At 42.2% G+C, this 18047-nt stretch overlaps 1 protein-coding gene across 8 annotated transcripts in view; it reads left to right on the forward strand.

Annotated features, from left to right (window-relative positions):
- CUX1 (cut like homeobox 1) overlaps positions 1-18047 on the forward strand; it is a 270012-nt gene that overhangs the window by 149620 nt on the left and 102345 nt on the right. The window lies entirely within an intron of this gene.

An 18047-nucleotide genomic window follows, 5' to 3' on the forward strand; every position in this document is an offset into this window, starting at 1 on the left:
TTATTATTATAGACCTAAGATTGGCTTGGCTTCCTCCACTGTTATTACTGACTCACAAGATTAAGGTTTTCAAGGCTTGTTGCTAAATGCAGAGTGATCCTGTTGGTTCATTCAGTAATTCTAGGTATCTATTAATTTCATTTCTATAAAAAAACACTGGATTTTGATAGGAATTTGGTTTGAGACTGGCTTATGAAAAGGACACTCCTGTTTTTATTGCTGTAGTGGTAATTAGCTCTACATCTTATTTTTGTTGTGTTAAGCACACTACCTAAACCAAGGGGGATGACTCAGTTGTGCCATATGTGCAGAGGGCACACAGGGTAAGGCCAGACTTCATTAATGTGGGCAGTCTTTGAGCCCTTGGGTAGGAAAGTGGAAGTGCTGCTCTGGTGCTTGCATTGTAGCTGTGAAAATAAAGGTACATAAATAGAAGCACATAAAATGCATTTGCTGATCATTCATTTGGACATCCATTAGGTCATTCTGTGGTAAATGGAAATATTCTTCTTTCCTGGAGACCACACCAAAGGAAAAGGATGCAAATGGCATCTGCCATAAAATTAATTCTGTGTTACCACTGACTGCCCCATCTCAGGGCACTGGGATGGGCAGTTTTAATCATTTTACCCTTTTTTCATTGTTTTATCTGTGTGTGCTTTATTGTGGGAGTCCTCTGCTTTTACTGAGCCAAAGTGGAAATATCATTTATTGTTGTAGCAGATTTTTATATGCAGACTGGTAGAGTTGAGGAACATGACTCACAGGAAGTAAAAAGATGGACAAATTCAATTTAACCATTTCTGTTCCTCACCACAGTCCTTCCCAGTTAGGGAAAGATTGCAGAGGAGAAGAGGCAGAGTGTCCTGCCATGTGTTCCAGAGACACCTCTGCCTGGTGCTCCCTGTCTTGACCCAAATCCAAGTGATAAGCAAACAGAGTCCTTTGGAATGTCTCCACTTGGATTCCTGGATGATCACTGTCCATGGCATTGAAGGTTGTCTGCAAAGCCAGAATGATTTTTTTTTTTTGTTACTGACCCGAGATAAAATGTTGATTTTTTTAAAATTTATTTTTATTTTTTTAGTTGCATGTAATCAGAATAAAGTAGCTGCTGTAGTAGATTATGCTTTTTATTATAGATTTTGATGCTGAGATCTGCAAGATCTAAATCAGGAGGCTGTATCTGGACTTGCTTAAACTTGGGGCTCAAAGCCAGAGTTGATACAGAAGTGATTGTTCTTCTTTTTAAAATGCAAGTGAGTGCCTGGAATGGCTCATATTTCTAGGGCAGAAGTTTGAAATAGTTAAATTGCAGCAGAGTACACGATGTGGGTGTCTTTGAAGAAGGTACTCCTTGGTAATGTGCAGCAGCACTTTTAATAACTTCCCTGTCCTGGGCTGGTTTAGATCTGTGGAGCCAGTTGGGAAATGTGAATTAGCATTGGAAGTTGCCATCTGAGTGACAACAAACAACTCCTGCTGCTGGAATGCTAACAATGACAAGTCATTTGGTACAGCCATTTGCCAGTTTAATGGCTTAAGCAGCTTAGTTTTAATTAAACAGCAGCTTCTGTGTATGATATCAGGGAAAATAATGTTCTGCTTACAAGTGGAGTTGTTTAGTGTTGTCCCTAACTTGCTGGAGACACCAACAGCCTCTTTGTTCCAGCATTCAGCCAGTGCATTGTCTGCCAGTTCATATCAGAACTTGTCTGCAGTAGAGCAAACAAACCCTTTTGGGGTATGGATGAGCCCTAATCCATTGGTTAAATACAAACTCAGCCTTGCCTTGGTGGCAGGAGCTGTTCCTTGGGTGGGAAGAGCTCCAGCCATGGGCTACAATTCCAGGGGTTGTTCCCACAATGTGTGTAGGCTGTGGGATCCTTCACCTCTCTGCCAAACCCTAGGAGAGGTCTAGGAACTGACTCAAAGGGATAAAATTCCTGCCTTCTGGCAGAAGGTGCACCTGGCATGAACAAAAAGTGACCCAAGTGTTCAAGGCTGGGTTGGACCAGGCCCTGAGCAGATGGAAGGTGTCCCTGCCCATGGCAGGGGGATGGAATGAGATGATCTTTGAGGACTCTTCCAACCCAAGCCATTCTGTGATTCTGTGCTGATCTGCTGTAGGAGAAGTGAGGGCTTTGGTCTGAACTTGAGAGTAAATGACAGTCAGGAAAAGTCCCCATATCCTTCATTCCCTAGAGCCTGGAAACCCAGTTTTGTAGGATAGTTGTGCTGGAAGTGACAACCTTGTCACCTGCAGGATAATTTTGCACATGGCAGAGTAGAAGTTTGGTGGGGACTAACAGAACAAGGCAGCATTGCCACTTGCAGACGCAGTTCCTGCTCTGAATCGTGCATCTAATACCTTTCCAAAAAGCCTTTTTTAATTTACAAGGAATATGTGGCATGGGCTCCCTGTGTTCTTTGGCTGATGTTCCTTGCTCAGATATTGGTGTGACCTGAACTCTGCGTGGCAGGTGAGGGTCTAACACTTGTACTGTGTAAGATCAGACTTGTAGCATCACGTGTAGACAACTGATGATCAACAGCCTTGGTTTCAGAGCTGTTCCCTTGGATTTCTGCTACCTGCAAATGTCAGCCCCAGCACTCACTCCATGTTACCTGCTCCCTCTGTGTGCCAGGAGCTGGGAGCTCCAAGGAAGTCAGGATGTTTTGAAGGAATTTTCCCACCTTCTTTATTTCTCCTTTTCATTTCCCATCCCCTCCTCTTCAGTCCTCACATACCTTGGAATCAGTATGGGCAATTTATGCCAAAATTGCTGTTACACCCATGTTAACAGCAATGAGGCAACCAGAGGGTTTTTGAGGTTAAGGAGGTAATAATGCACAAGGTTTAGCTCAGTTGTGCTTATTGGGGCAAGTATTGCACATCTTGAATTAGAGCCTCTTGAGACTCAATACAGCCTTACCCTGTCTGATTTATTTAATCACATTTACATGAAATCAGATACATTCATCAACAGAGAACATCGTGAGCAAATCGAATGAAAGCATTACTCAACACAATTTCTGGCAGGAGAATGTAACCTGGAAGTTTTAGGTAGTAAATAATCAGCAGTTTTGTTGCTTATTCCAGTTTGTAGTCACTTAAATTCATCAGCAGTCTTTCCTTGGCTTTTCATATGGATGAAGTCTGGAAGTATGCTGTGACTTCTTGTACAAATAGAAAAAAATCACCCATCATGTATCATTCCGATAAGAACAGTAAAGATCCAACACTGCTGTTGGAATCATGCAGGTATCTGGCACTCCCAAATTGGGCATTATTGGGTTTTCATCATCTTGGTAAATCAAGGGCATGTTCTTGTCACCACTCACCAAAGGAAGATACTACAGAGCCCTTCTTCATGTCATGTGCTCAGAGCTGATGTTATAAAGCAGTTTATCCTTCCTTTCCCAGAGCTATCTACTTTTAAGGGCTTTGTTTTGCACTCTGCTGCAAATACATTTGCTGCCTGCGTTAGTCATTTACAGTACTTAGATCCTGTAACTATTAAATTGTTAACATTTGGAGCCAGCTATAATTATCTTTTATTAGTGGTAGTATTAATGGGCATAGTGCTTTCTTTCCTCTCTGGCTTTCCTGAACATTTGAGGGGTCTTTAATGTATTTTACACTGAAGCAGCATCTTTGATCCCTGTTTAGACAGTTTGTTTTCTTATCTCTCTAAAATGCTCACCAAGAATTTTATGTGTTCATGAAGTTTTTGCTTCCTTTGGATGTGTAAACTGGATATCCCAGGGAAAAATACATGGCAAAGCTTTGGTCCTGCAGAATCACCACCTTCCAGGACTGCTTTAAACAAGAGCTGCTGTGGCTGCACACCCATGTGAAGCAGCTCTATAAACCTCATGTAATTCCCAATTTCTGTAACTCATTGTTGGGTTTGAACCCTAAAACAATAAAATAAATGGTGGTTACCAAGGTTAATCACTGGCTATTCTACCAAATGTTCTTTTTATCCATGTTCCAGTTCAGAACAGGGAGTTTTCTTCCACTTTTATGTAAAAGGGTGGAAGCTTTTAGTTTAACTGTTGGTTTTTCTGGTGCCTTACTTGAATTTTTCTGTACCTGAAACCATAAAAACTAGAGGTGCTCGGCTTCAGCATTAATGTCCCTCTTTTTCCCAGTGTTTATTTTTGGGTGGGGAAGCTGGGGGAGAGATGATCCTGTTGATGGTGCAGTTGTTCCCATCTGGGGGAATATCCGTGGCCAGACTTCCCTTTGAGCTGCTGATGAAGACCCTGTGATCTCAGGGGTGGAGGAAGGCTCTCTCTCAGCTGTGCCATGGCCAGGCAGGCTGCAGTGCTATCAAATGAGCTCTGTGCTGATGGTCCTGATCAGTGATTTTCTGTCTGTTCTGCAAATTCCTGCAATTCCACTGGTTATTGCTAAGAAATCACAGCAATAACTGTGAAAGGCAGCCAGTCATAAACTGCAAATGTGCTGTACTAATGTTCCATCCTTTGATGGAAAACTCCAGGTAGTGTGCAAGTTAGAAATGGCTGCTGGAGATCCCCTGGTGTATAAGCTCTGGCTGGGACTTGATCCTTTTAACTCTGAGGATTTCTGTCCATAGGACAGCTGTGACTCCCTTGTCTTTTTCCTGTTTGTTGCCTTTGTGCTGTCATAGTTGTTGAAGTTTTAAATATACAATATCATGGTGTTAAGCATGTCTGACCAGCTTAACTCATCAGAAAACCATTTCAGCAGAGGGCTGGTAGCTGATAATGGCTGTACTTTTGCCCTCCTCTCTAAAAGAGAGTGGCCACTAAATATAGCAGCACGAGCTATTTTTTTGATTATGTAACATCTCTATCTGTCTGTACTCTGATTAAATAATCTATTTTCTTGGCAAAGGAGTGCGAGTTCATTTTCTGTTATTGATCAACACCATATTTTAGCTGTGATACAGATGACTTATTTGTCTTGCTGCCTGTTGGATTGATTTCTGTCACTGCCTTGCCATCAAGGGAGCTGGCAGTGGTGGGACCTGCCAGGCACGTGCCTGTCCTCACCCAGGGCAGTGTTTAACAATCCTTCTGTGCAGTGTATGGTGGATCAACTTAACACTTTTTGTTGCTGTTTTTCAGTCAACATATTGTCTGGTGTCTGTGTGAGCTAAACTTTTATTATTTATCATTTACACTCACGTTGTCTCTAGTTAATTCCTGATCCCTTGCACCTTCTACCTCCATAGCAGTGGGACTGAGTAAGTTTAGCTGTGTTCAGTACCCTTAAACAACCTACAGGGGCCTGTGGAAGACTTAATTATTGACCATTTCTTGGAACAAATTTAATAAAAAACATGCCTGGATTAAATTTGTGAGCCTTACAATGTATTTGTGCATCCTGCCCATACAGACCTCTCCTCCCACACCTTTTATTTCAGTCATAACATCAGCTAAACTCCTGCTGAAAGCTTCAGCCCATGGCTTGGGAAGGTGCTGCAGCCACCAGGAAACGTGATGAGGAAGGAGACAGAGCCAGAGAGCTCCATCCTCAGTGTTTGCAGAGCCCTGGAGGAGCAAAGTGAGGTTCCCTGGAACAATGATTTACTACCCAGTGCCATAAAAGGAGCTGAGCCAAGACTAAACCAGCTCTTTTTGGGAAGTTCCAAAGTTTTACACACACAGCACAGGACTGCTGGGACAAACTGTGTGCTTTGGGAAGAGAAGGGGGGATTGTCCTGCTCCATGGCTGTGCCTGGTTCCAGCCTCCTCCTCCAGGAGCTGAACCCATGGCTCAGTCCTGGGGCTCCACAGCTGGGCAGAGGAGCCACACCTGAGGAGTTTGGGTGCAGGTGGGACAGCAGACAGGGTTGCAGGGTTACCTTTGCACCTCCCCAGCTCCAGGAGCAGCAGGGACAGTGTTTGGCACCGAGGGTCTGAGCAGAGTGAAATTACTCAGTGAGCAAATGCTGGCTCTGAGACCTGTTGGTTGCAGAATTAACCCTGCAGCAAAAACCAGGCAAATCCAAAAGGTTGGTTGGCATTTCCTTACTTCCCTTCTCTCCTACAGCTGTTTGTTTATGTAGGAAAGATGTTTTTTCATCCACTCAAGGACTCTGCTGTAGTAGAAATGTTGAGGAATTGTCATTAGCAACACAAAACTAATATTTCCAGTTCAAACTCCCCTTCTATAGAAATACTAAATCTGTTCTATTAACTGTCAAACCAGAATAATCAAATAGTTCCTAACCATGGAGTACTGCATTAGTCAAGCCTGAGGCTGTTTTATTTCAGCAGCATTTTAAAGTCTCAACAACTACTGAAAGGGAAATAAAGAATTTGAAAAGTATTTCTGCAAATAACATTTTAAAAGGTTAAATTAGAAAATCCTGCTCTGTTGTCCTCCAAGGGCTTGCAGTCATACCTGGTGTTGCTGGGGTTTGCCATGGAGAACTATTTAAAGTAATTTTGCTGTCTAGTTTGGATTCTGTGTAGACAGGCAATCTGTCAGTCCTATTAGTGAGCATCCCTCACAATCCAATAAAACTGGATGCTAAAGTTGGAAAAAAATGAGCAGAGTTAAATATTCAGCAGAGATGTGAAAACAAAACCTGCTGGCACAGGAGGCTTGAGGGAAGCTCCAGCACAGCAAGAGGTCAGTGCCAAATTGTCATCCAGCTCCTTGACCAGCTCCTGGGGGCTCTGGGGGCTGAGCCTGCTTTTTGGGTGTCCCACAGAGTGAAGGGAAAGGAGAAGGAATGAGGCAATTTCTTCCTCTGAAACCCAGGAGGTTGCTCTCTGTCTCAGGGCCCTGCCCACATGAAGTGATATTGAACTTGGGCAGGTTTGGACAACACCTGCCTGTTCTCCTTACCCTGGTTTGTTTTCCGTGCTCTGTGGTCTCACATTCCCTCCTTTGTTTCCTTCTGCTTTTTTTTTGGTGCTTTGTCACTGGGGTCAGCAAGATTGATGCTGTTGATAGCTCTGAAGTGAAGCTGCAAAGTGCTGACATGATTGCCATTTGACAGGAGTGGTGTCTCCATTCAGAGCAAAGCTGGAACAAATTGGGAAGAGAAAAAACCATATTGGTAATTGAATACATTATTATAAATACAGCAATCATCCTGGTTGTTAATCTTCAGCATAGCTCCTGGGAAAAGTAAAACCTACTCAAAATATAGAATACACACATGTCTATCGTGCTTTTTGCAATTTTCATTCCCTTTATTGAATAGAAGGACATCAGCTGCCTTTATCAAAGACCATGTAATGCTATTTTCAATAGCCAGAAGGAAATAACTTGCTTGAGGAGCTAACAGAGAATGGGCACATCACCTGTGTTCACTTCTAAGCCAAGAGGATCTAAAGCATCCTCCAAATACATCCTTTAAAGCTGTGTTTCTGCAGCGCTTTTCTTTTGCACAACATGCATGTCCTTTACACTGAGAAAGGCAAAAGGTTGCATTTTAATGCAGATTCCATCCCTAAATAATGCTATAAACCACTGTCCAGGTGCTACAGGTGGTTTGACAATGAAGGCAGGATATTGTTGTGTTGAGTGCCTGTTGGTTCATGTGCTTGGAGTCATACATCAGTAGCTTGGGAAGAAATAGTAAATTGGAGATGATTGGCCTGGTGGACACATTCATTGTGTTTCCTGGCAATAAATCCTTCAAAAGGCCGTGCAGGATGTTGTCTTACACAGCACAGCACCAGTTCCACGTCAGACTGGGTAAAGGCACAGATAATTCAGTGAACTTGAGCCTTTGGGCTGGGATTGGAACAGTTCTGCCTTTCCCTTCTTGGGGTGGGGTGTTGCCCCTTATCCCTGCTCAGGTCCCTGGGGTCTGTCCCTGCTCTGCTGGGAACCAGTAATTTCCCTTTGATCTGTGCCTGGGCAGTGACACCTGCACACAGAATTCTGCCTGTGCTCTCTCATTTTCAAACTGACTTAAAGCTGTTGTACTGAATATAAACAGGGGGGAGTTAGAGAAAAGCTTTTATGGGTTCTTACAGTGATGGACAAAGATGCAGAATAAATAAGGGGAATAAGGGCAGAAATCAATCAATACCTAATTTTTCCAAATTACTGAGCTCCTCAGCTCTCTCTGTGGTTAAGGAGGAGATGCTGAGTGTCTCTGGAAAGAAGCTCCTAAAGATTAATCTGGAATATGAATTCTGAACAGTCTCCAATTTTTTGAGGTTGTTTGTGCTCTAAAGAAAACAAACATACAGAAATCTGTGATTTTGGCAGTGGTGTAGTATGAGGGAAGATTGTTCATTTTAGGGTTGCAACTGCTCAAAACCTAAAGGGATTTTTCAAATGTGACATGGTGATTCTAATAAAAACAAAACAAAACAAAAGCCAGCAATCCCTCCCATATCCTTGACAAGATATTTGTGCTTATTTTACACATTGAAACTGCAGTGATATTATTAAGTAAATTTAAATATTTGTGTGTATTTTTAGAGGATCTTTAATCAAAGCACAGACAATTCCTCCTGCTGATTGTTCAATCTAAAATACTGCCATTCCAATAAAAGAGAATGACACTTAAGATGCCTGCAATTAAGATTTCTAAATTTGGCTAAATCATCTATTTTAACTCCATAAGTAAAAATAGGTAAATTATTGCAGGGTCTTTATTTTCCAAATATCAAACTACTACTACTTCTACTATTAATATTACTACTTCTACTGTTATAACTATTATTAAATATTGGATGTAAAAAGAAATTCTGTTATTTAGTTAGTTGGATAAACAATTGTAAAAGAGCTTGTAGAAGCCGTAGAGGCAGAATTAATAAGATTTGCTCTTTTAGGAAGTTTTTGTTTTATACTTTGTTATATGGTTTTTTTCAAGTAAAATTAAAGAAAAGGGTGGGGGCAAGTTCTGAAAACCTGGCAGGTTGTGCTGCTGTGCCCTGGGAGCAGAGCAGCATCCACAGCCCTGCAGGACCACAGGGTTTATCCCAGTTTCCAAAGGAAATGGAGCTTCCAGGAGCCTGTGCTCTGTTTTACTGCCAGCCTGCTTGGAGCTCATCAGTTCCCCTCCTAAATTAACTTGGAAGCTGCTGATTGACTTCGGCAGTAATTAACAGCATTAGAAATCCCCGGCACGGGGAGCTCTGGTGGAGCTGGGAATGGGAGGAAAAATAAGGCAGGCAAAATAACCCATTTGAGGGCTGCAGGTTGATCAGCCATGTCTGGAGAGTGGCTTTAATTTGTATTTCCTACAATTTGTGGGTGGGAGGTGAAGAGGGGACGCTCAGGGGTGAGGGAGATGTTGCAAGAGGAAGCAGCAATGGGGGGCAGCTAAAAAAGCCCAGATGGCACAGCTGATATTGGTACAGTAGGTGCTGTCTAAACAACTTTATGGGAACAGTCAGTGGGAAGCAGGGCTTTGTTTGGCCTGGGGTTTGGGGAGGATGTTTGTTATCCCTGACTCACCTCCACCAGCAGCACCTCAGGAAGCAGCTCTGGCTGTCAGGTGAAACTGCTCCAGCAGAGCTGCTCTGTGCAGGGAGGATTTCCTCACTGCAGGAATCCCATAGATTCAGTCACAAAAATGGGGCAGAACCCACCTGACTCCCCCACTTCAGAGGCTGCTCCTTGGTTTCTTACAGCAGCCTGTTCAAAGCTGCTTTTTGGAGTAAATCACTATCACCCATGTCTATTAAATCTCCCTCAGATGATGTTTAATTGGGGAACAAATTAACTGCCAGCTGAAGCTCTTGTGAGCAGACTGCTCAAATGCTCAACTCCTGGCAAGGGGAATAAACCCCAGAGAGCAGGGTATGGACCCAGAGCCTCCAAATCCCCACCTGCCCTGCAGGAATGTGTTCTGGAAATCAGGGAGGAAATCAGGGAAATGTTCTGGAAATCAGGGAGGTGCAGGGCAGCTGGGAAGGTGTCAGGATTTACAGATTTGGGAGTAAAGTGAACTACGTTACCATTTATAAAACAATCACATCCCAAAATGACTTGCAAAGGGTGAACTAGGGTTTCTGCCAGCGTGGACCACAAACCCACCAGTGGAATAAGTGAATGGAGAAGGATCCAGTGTCTGGTGAGAGATGCCCATTTGTTCTGCTTGTGTCAGGATCAGAAAGAACTGAGGAGAGGAAAAACCTGGGAACCAGCAAGAAACTTGCTTTGTGTATGAGGAGAGCAGCTTTCCTAATAGAAAAACCTCTAAAGCTCAATCCAAATGTTTGGATCCTTGGGAAACAATGATTTCATCAGCAAATCTAACTACAGAGTGTACCCAAAAGACCCCAAATGAGGACAGTTGCAGGGAACACAAGGTTTAACAGTGCTCTTGCCTTGATGTGATTAATAAGGCTGCTGATTTCCCACATCTTATCAGCTGACTATAACACTGGTTTGTATATTTGTTATCTCCATTCTGCATTGTGGTATGGGTGGATAAATAGAAATACCATGGAGGCGACAGGAAACAAAACAAAAATAATCAAACATGTTTATCACTAGAGCATTAAAATGGCTGCTGTGGCAGACACCAGATGAATTATGCAATACATAACTTAATTCTCTGGGCCACAGATGTTTCATTTTTCCTGCAAGAAGCTGATTGAACCTTGAATGACAGTTTCAGGCAGTCTTTGATTGCTCTGTGGGTCACATGCTTGATATGACCTGCATTTGAGTTGCTTTCTACATGCTGTTGCTTTATAAAACATGTAAAATTGACATCGTGTTGGCTGCTCAAGGCCAAGTCAGGAGTAATTCCATGGGTTTGATATGCTGTGTGTGCAAGGAGGGGAGAGGGAAGGGTGCCTGTGTTTAAATTCTGCTGTGTTATTGAATCAGCTGAAGTCAGGAGAGGGGAATTGCAGAAAGCTCTTTCAATTTGTACCATGAGGCACGAGGAAATTGGGAGTTTGCTGCATCCATGGCATCTCACGTTGTCAGGAAATTCTGTCACATCAGGAGTGGCTCCTGCTTCCCAGGGCAAGCTGGCAATGCTGGCAATATTTGTCTGAATCTGAGCACAAACACTTGGCACAACCTGCAGGTTTTGTTCCCCACCCCAAGGACTCCATCCTGCAAATCTGCTGGGCTGGTGCTGCTGCAGCACCTCAACCTCAGGGCCTCAGTGAGGGTGGGATTCTGGCATGATACATACATGAAAAATTAAAGGTCAGAATGTTCTTCCTTGCTCTTCTCCATGTCCACAAAGGCAGGTCAGAAGGATCACAGCAGAGTGGAGTTGCAGGGTCTCTGCTTGTGTCCCAGTGCAGCACCTGCAGGAGAACCTGCCCACAGCTCCAGGGGTTCCACATTTCCCACCAGCTCCCTCAGGACTTGGTGGAAATGGATTTTGAGACAAGGTTATTTCTTTCTGCAAATTTCAGGTGCAAAAATTGTCTTGAGTTTCAGCACCTTCTTTGAACTCCTCTGTGGCCCAAAGGATTGGGACCAGTGCTCTGAGTTGGGAGGAAACCCAGAATGATCCAAATCTGGACACTCCTAATTTCTGACTTTAATGCTACTCACAGGGCGTTGCAGGGTGAAGCAAAAGCACACTGTAAAAGAAAAAGATTTGATCGGGAAAAAATAATTTATTCAATTTCTTTTCCTTTTTGTGATGTGCAGCATGACTGCTGGTCATGGAGTTCACAAGAGATCTGTTCTCAGGGAGAGAATAACACAGTGAGAGCTGAGTAAGAGTTTTTTAAATGAAGGGTTGAACAGTCTGGGGAGCCAAAATTCATACTGACCATGGTGCAACATGTGCAAATATGTGCCACATAGGAAAATAGTATTGCCATCAAATAAAAAAGATGGATCATCTGTTTATATATTGGGGTTTTTTTTAATCCAAGCAATACATCTTTTCTTTCTTCCAGCTGCTTACATTAAGTGTTCTCTGGTTTGCCAAGTGTGCCAAGGTTGTGTGTGTGTGACACTGTGGGAATTACAGCTCTGGGGTGCTGGGAGTTGATGCTGTCTGTTACATATAATTCTTATTTTTCCTCTTTGCCTTTTACTGAGCATATCAATTAATGTCAGTCATATCAATTTCTCTCCAGAAATGATTAAGAAAACACTGATGATCTTTAGAAACTGCTCCCTTGTGTATCACTGGAATAAAGCTGATTTCTGTTGTCTTTAAAATTTTCTAATTGCAAACACGATTGTCTTATCCTTGAAATCCTGACTTAAAACATGAAGAGAAAACAAAGTGCTGTTCAGGTTTTCTTGGAAAGCACTTTCCATATGGAGTGAAAGTTGTTTTATTCTATAGGGTCTTTTCTTTCTAGTGATTGAGAAGATTCTTGTTTTGTTGGGGTACTGCTCAGTATCTTGGTCTTTATAAGCAGTTTCTTTAACCTTTTTCAATATTTGATATTGAATATTTGAATACTTGCCACCTTTCACCTGGATTATTTGGAGATCATACCTGCAGCTGGTGTGGCTGCTTGATCCTGGTGTGCTTAATGAGGAATCTTTCCCTGAGATTTATTTCCCCAGGCTGGATCTGTGCGTGGGGGCGGCGAGAGGAAACCAGGATGAATTCTAATAAAACAACAAAAAAAAAGATGGGAAAAGCCTTGGCGCTCTCTGCTTTTTGCCAAGGGAGGAACTTGATTTAGTGCAGGGTGTCTGCACAGAGGAGTCTGGGCAGTGTCCAGTGGACATTTCCCACTCCCAGATTAGTGCAGATGACGTTGGGTGTAATCACTGGAGCACCTGAACCCAGCCTGCCTTTGATCTCTCAATTTAAAGCCTCCAGTCTCTCACTGCTTAGCAGAGAGGGGATTTTTTCCTTCAATTGAGTTCCTAGGAAAGGAAACCCCCAGTTCATTACTAAACTTGGTGGATTTATGAATCCCTGAACAGAGAAATTCTTTTACAAGAGGCCTGGATTTATATGACACTGGAAAAAGGATTATCTGATCTGAAGATCCTTAGGGGGTTGCTCTGAAAGAAAATATTAACCTATAGCTCTTGCAATTTGAAAAGTAGATTTGAGAACTTAGCACTAAAAGGTGTGTGACATCTTCCCCTTTGACATGTTATGCTGAAATCACTTTTTATTTTGTTCTTTGTACAACCCTTCTGCCTATTATTCCATCTTGTACTGGAAGTAAAGGTGAATTTATCCTCTGTGGATGTTTGTTGGATTGGAATAATTATGAATTCTAAAAAAAACATGTAAGTGTATGTACAGTGATACTAATAAAATGCCAAAATATACAATTAGTGGGGTTTAATATTATCTTCCTTTGGAAACTTTCTAGGATAGTGTTTGTTGTTTTTTTCTTTCCTAGAAATCAGGCAACAAATCCTGGGCACCTGGGCAGGTCACTGAGGAGCAGGGATTAGATGAGGGCATCCACAGCAGAGCTTAGGAAGTGGTTTGAATGTGGGTAGGGAATTTGTCTTCCCTCTGCTTTGCTTAAAGAAAAAATAAAATTGAATATTCAAATGCTGGAATGCTCTTGTGCCCTGAGTGAATGCCGTGATCATTGGGCTGCAGGCAATTCTGCCATTGTTTAGTGATCCGAAATTGCTTCCTAGAACCAGGAACCTTCCCTGATAAAAATTTCATTGAAACCTGAAAAAAATTCACTGCACTGCCTTTTGCTCTTTTTTTTTTCCTTTCTTTAAATGCTTTGGCCCCTGTTCTTCTTTCCTTCCCTTCCCAAATATCCCAAATAACCTCACATTTTTTGCCTTGTGCTGGCCAAGTGCTGGGTTACACTGCCTGTAATTTTAAGAGGCTGAGCTGTTTACCTAATTTGGCCAAAATCTGCTCTATGCTGATCACAGATATATGTTACAAGGAGGATTTTTTTTCTTTTTTTTTTCCTTAATTAAACATAAATGCACATTAGTTGATAATGTCTGCTTTTAGTTTGAAATTGCCTGCGTAAATGTTTGGGTAATTAGAACATTTTAACAAGCCCCACTGGCTCCATATACCGTTTGCTCTGACTAGTAAACTTTTACATGTTTTTAAAGAAAACAAATGTGTGGGAAAAAAATGTTGTTTGTTTTTTGCCAAACCAAAGTATTAATCTGCCCTGGTAGGGAAGTTTCTTGGCCACGCCACTGACTGCAATTTCCAAAGTGTCATCTGTATTTTTCAGTCCTTCCATGTATAAAGAATCCAACAGCAGTTTCCTTCAAGGTTGAGTAAGTTTGAATGTTTAGGGGGCTGTAGCCACAAGATTTGGCAAACCATTCACTTGTCATGTTAATAAAAAAGGAATTGTTTCTGCCTCTTTAAGCTAGTAGCTAAATGAAGGGCTTGGATCAACTGGGTTTTAATCATGAAGTCCAGATTCTTCTTGCTTGCACGTGAATAACTTTGTGATGTTGAGGGTTTTCATCTGATTTAATTTTATTTAGAAGAGGAACTGAGCTTCTTCCCTGTTACCAACCCTTGAATTTGCTGACTTGTTATGCTCTTCAAACCTAATCTGTTTTCTTGATCTTAAAATGAAAATCGAGCCTTTCTGCACTTTTGATTTCCCCAAAGCAATTGAATTGAAAAGTGGGGTGGTTTGGGTTTTTTTCCCAGCTCCTTAAGTTGTTTTTTATAGATGGCATGTTAGCTTTGAGGGCTGTTTCATGACTGGTAAAAGCTTATACCTTGTAAAATCCATAGCTTTTAATGCATTTTGTTTCTCACTTCAAACACAGTACTGAGAGAAGAAATAATAGAATATTTCATGGTCGTGCTGTTCCAACAGTTCAGATTCTTTTTACATGGTAGTGCTGATTTTGTAGCTCCAAATGCTTGGGCTTAAAATTTGATTTCCTAAATTCCTTAGTCTGAAAATGTTGAAACTTAGAACAAGCTGTAATACACCCTGAAGAACTGTCTTGCTTACATGATTACTTTTCCTCTACCACAGAGATTACAAGAAACTGGATCAGATAAATGATTCTATTATCTGTGGAATGCAAAAACACTGGGTAGATAACATTTATTCCTGAAAACAGATTTTCCCCACTCTTTTTCTCATGATCTGTGTTAACGTTTACAAAGTATCACCCTTGACCAAGCCCTGATTGATGTTGGGTTGCAATGTGGAAATCTGGTGTAACCCACCATAAATATCAGTCTATTTTAGCAAAATATCTCCATGTTATTAATTACCCTTGTTCTCTGTATCTATCTGAAGAAAAAACTTTTCTCCTTGCCTCTATCTCTTGGGGTGATGGGGAAATTGAGACACTCATGAGGGGCCAAGGTGTGTGTTCCTTCAGGAATAAAGAAAGTAAAAAGTGAAATAATCAGATCTCTGGTTCCTAAAAGTCAGCTTAGTTCACATGGGGTGACTTTGTCACAGATAGATTCTGGATAACCACAAATTTGTTGATTAGGTGAAGGAATTGTTCCCTGGCAGGGTGGGCAGGTCCTGGCGCAGGGTGCCCAGAGCAGCTGGGGCTGCCCCTGCATCCCTGGCAGTGCCCAAGGCCAGGCTGGACACTGGGGCTTGGAGCAACCTGGGCTGGTGGAAGGTTCCTGCCCATGGCAGGGATGGAACAAAGTGATTTTCCAAGGTCCCTTCCAAGTTCCCTTCAAGATTCCCGTCAGATTTTCAGTGCAAGCCTGCAGGACAAGCCCAGAGCTGGGTGATGCTTTGCCTGCCAAGTTGTTCCATTGAAATAAAGAGGAATATTGAAATAGGAAAGGCTGAAAATGAGCAAATGTAGCAGAGGGTGAACACATCAAAAATGACCTGTGTGGGACTCACTCAGTGAGCCAGGCAGAGCTGCCTCGTGCCTGACAGGTCTGAATTTGACACAGTCCTTTGTAAACAATAAATCAATGCAGGTTGTTTCTGTGAGTGCATAAAAGGTGTGAGAACTGTAATTTATTTTATAATAAATACTTGTGCTAAGCAAACAGTGAATGCAGCTATTAGAGACTTTCTCAAATAAGTGATTTTAGGCTGCTGAGTGCCAGCTACTGATGTGGTAGTCAAGCTTTTAAAATGAAAAGCCTGAATTCCTTTTGAAGATTCTCCTGAATGCTGTTGACACTTGTGCTAGGAAAGAATACAGAGTAATTTAATTCATTACTTTACTTAAGGATTGCATTTATGGTTGCAGCATTACACTCCATCTGTGTGCAGACTCTAGGCTGGAGGTGTTCACTTGAATTTTTTTGGAGATGTTGCATCCTTTTATTAGGTGTGCTGGAAAGCTTGGGAGAAAAAATGTAGGAGGGGAAGGGGAGTTGAGGATCAGTCAGCTGGTGTGTCTGGATACAAGGACAAAGGGACAATTTTGCCTTTGGCTACAGTTTGACACTTTCCTGGATTCAGTCAGAATTATCTGCGCACGCTGAAGGGCACAAATGTCATTTTTATGGCATTCTATATCCTCAGTTGCCTTTTTTTTTTGTAATTGGCTGTGTATCCCAGTGCTGTAATAGAGCTCTTAAATCCTGACCCCGGCCAAAATGGGACACAAATACCAGTATTAATATTTCTCTCCATTTTAAATGCAGGGTTGAGTCTTTTTACCTTATTTTTCCGTCACCATCTTGTGTTTCCCTGGCAGCCACCCACCTTTCCTCTGGCTCAGGGTGCTTTTGAGTTTAGTGCTCTTGAGCTTTAGTGCTCTTTTGAGCCCCTCTCCCCTTGGTCCACTGGCCTTGGATATCCCTCTGTTCCTTGCCTTGCTCCTCTGTCTTTTCCAGTTTCCCAACTTTTGGCTCCCCTCACCTTGCCCATTTCAAGGTGGCTGAAGGTCCTTGGATTGTGCAGACTCCCTCACACTTTTCCCCCCTACCCACTCATCTTTTCTCCATCAGAGTCATCTTCCTTTCTGCCAGAAAAAAGAAGAGTTTCCCTGGCTGAGCTCAAACCCCACCTTTGCAATCTCCCTCTCTCAATCCCAGGAGTTTTTGCTTCCAAATCTTTCACTCCTCCCAGGTGCTGTGTTGTTCCAGACCTTTGGCTGATACCTGCCCCCTCTGTTTGGGTGGAAATGCAGGGATTTTAGTGTTTTCCTCACCCTCCAGAGAAGGAGAGGAAGCTGCATTGGCTTCTGCAGGCAGCATGGGGTGGGACATTCCCAGCTCTGCTCTCTGACATAACCCAGACATCATTTACTGGCTCCATATAACCTGAGGCATTCACACATAAATTGAGCCCGAATGCAGAAGCTTGTATAAAGAGGATCCTTAAACTATCCTGGCTAAAAATATTTGTGAAATGCTGGGAAGCATCTTTTTGGTGTGTTGGGATGCTCTCTTCCCTCTTCTCTCTGTTACAGATACACAGTGGGGTCACTTGCATGGGCTTTGGGACATCTTTTTCACATGAAATGCTGTCATTTCCAGAAGTGGGTTAATAAGGTTTTTTTGGGCCTGGAGTCTAAAACAAAAGATGTTTCACAACTGCAGAGGCTAAAGAGATGGAAAGTGTTATTGCAGGCTGATGTTAATGTGCCTGGGTCAGCCTTGTGGCTTCTCCCTTGAATCCTTTTTTTGCCCAGGCAGTGGTTGTTCAGTTCAGTTCAGTAAGTAATGACCATTATTTATTATTAATTCAAAACATGGTGTGCAGGATTTCTGCCCAGTGTGAGAGCACATTAGCTTCTCCTGCACAAGAAAACACATGTTAATCTGTTTTCCATTATTGTCCAAAAGATCTTTTCAGAAGGCAGTTCATGTTGCCCCAACAACATTAAAGGCTGTAATTAAAAATAATTTTCCATTAATTTATATACATGCACATTTACTTATTATGATCTTTTGCTGCATTTCCCTAAGTGTACACCCAAAAGCCTAAAATGCTGTTGAGGAATAAGTCAATATTCACTGTAATGATCCAGTGTGGAGTGTGCCAGAACCCTGATGTACTTCAATTAACCATCTTTCCTAACAAACACCTGCACAGGGAAATGGATCTTCTGTGAGAATCAGCAGAAAAACAAACCCTGACTTTTCTGCATGGGCAGGGGAAGGGAATTCCAGTATTTCACAGCTTTTACTGATAATGATCTGCTGCAGATTAAAAACAAAAACCAGACATTATGGTGTTGGCAGATTGCAAAAGGACTTGCTGGTAAAGCT

This window comes from Camarhynchus parvulus, chromosome 19 (genome assembly GCF_901933205.1).
Source record: "Camarhynchus parvulus chromosome 19, STF_HiC, whole genome shotgun sequence".
NCBI classification, from domain to species: Eukaryota; Metazoa; Chordata; class Aves; order Passeriformes; family Thraupidae; genus Camarhynchus; species Camarhynchus parvulus.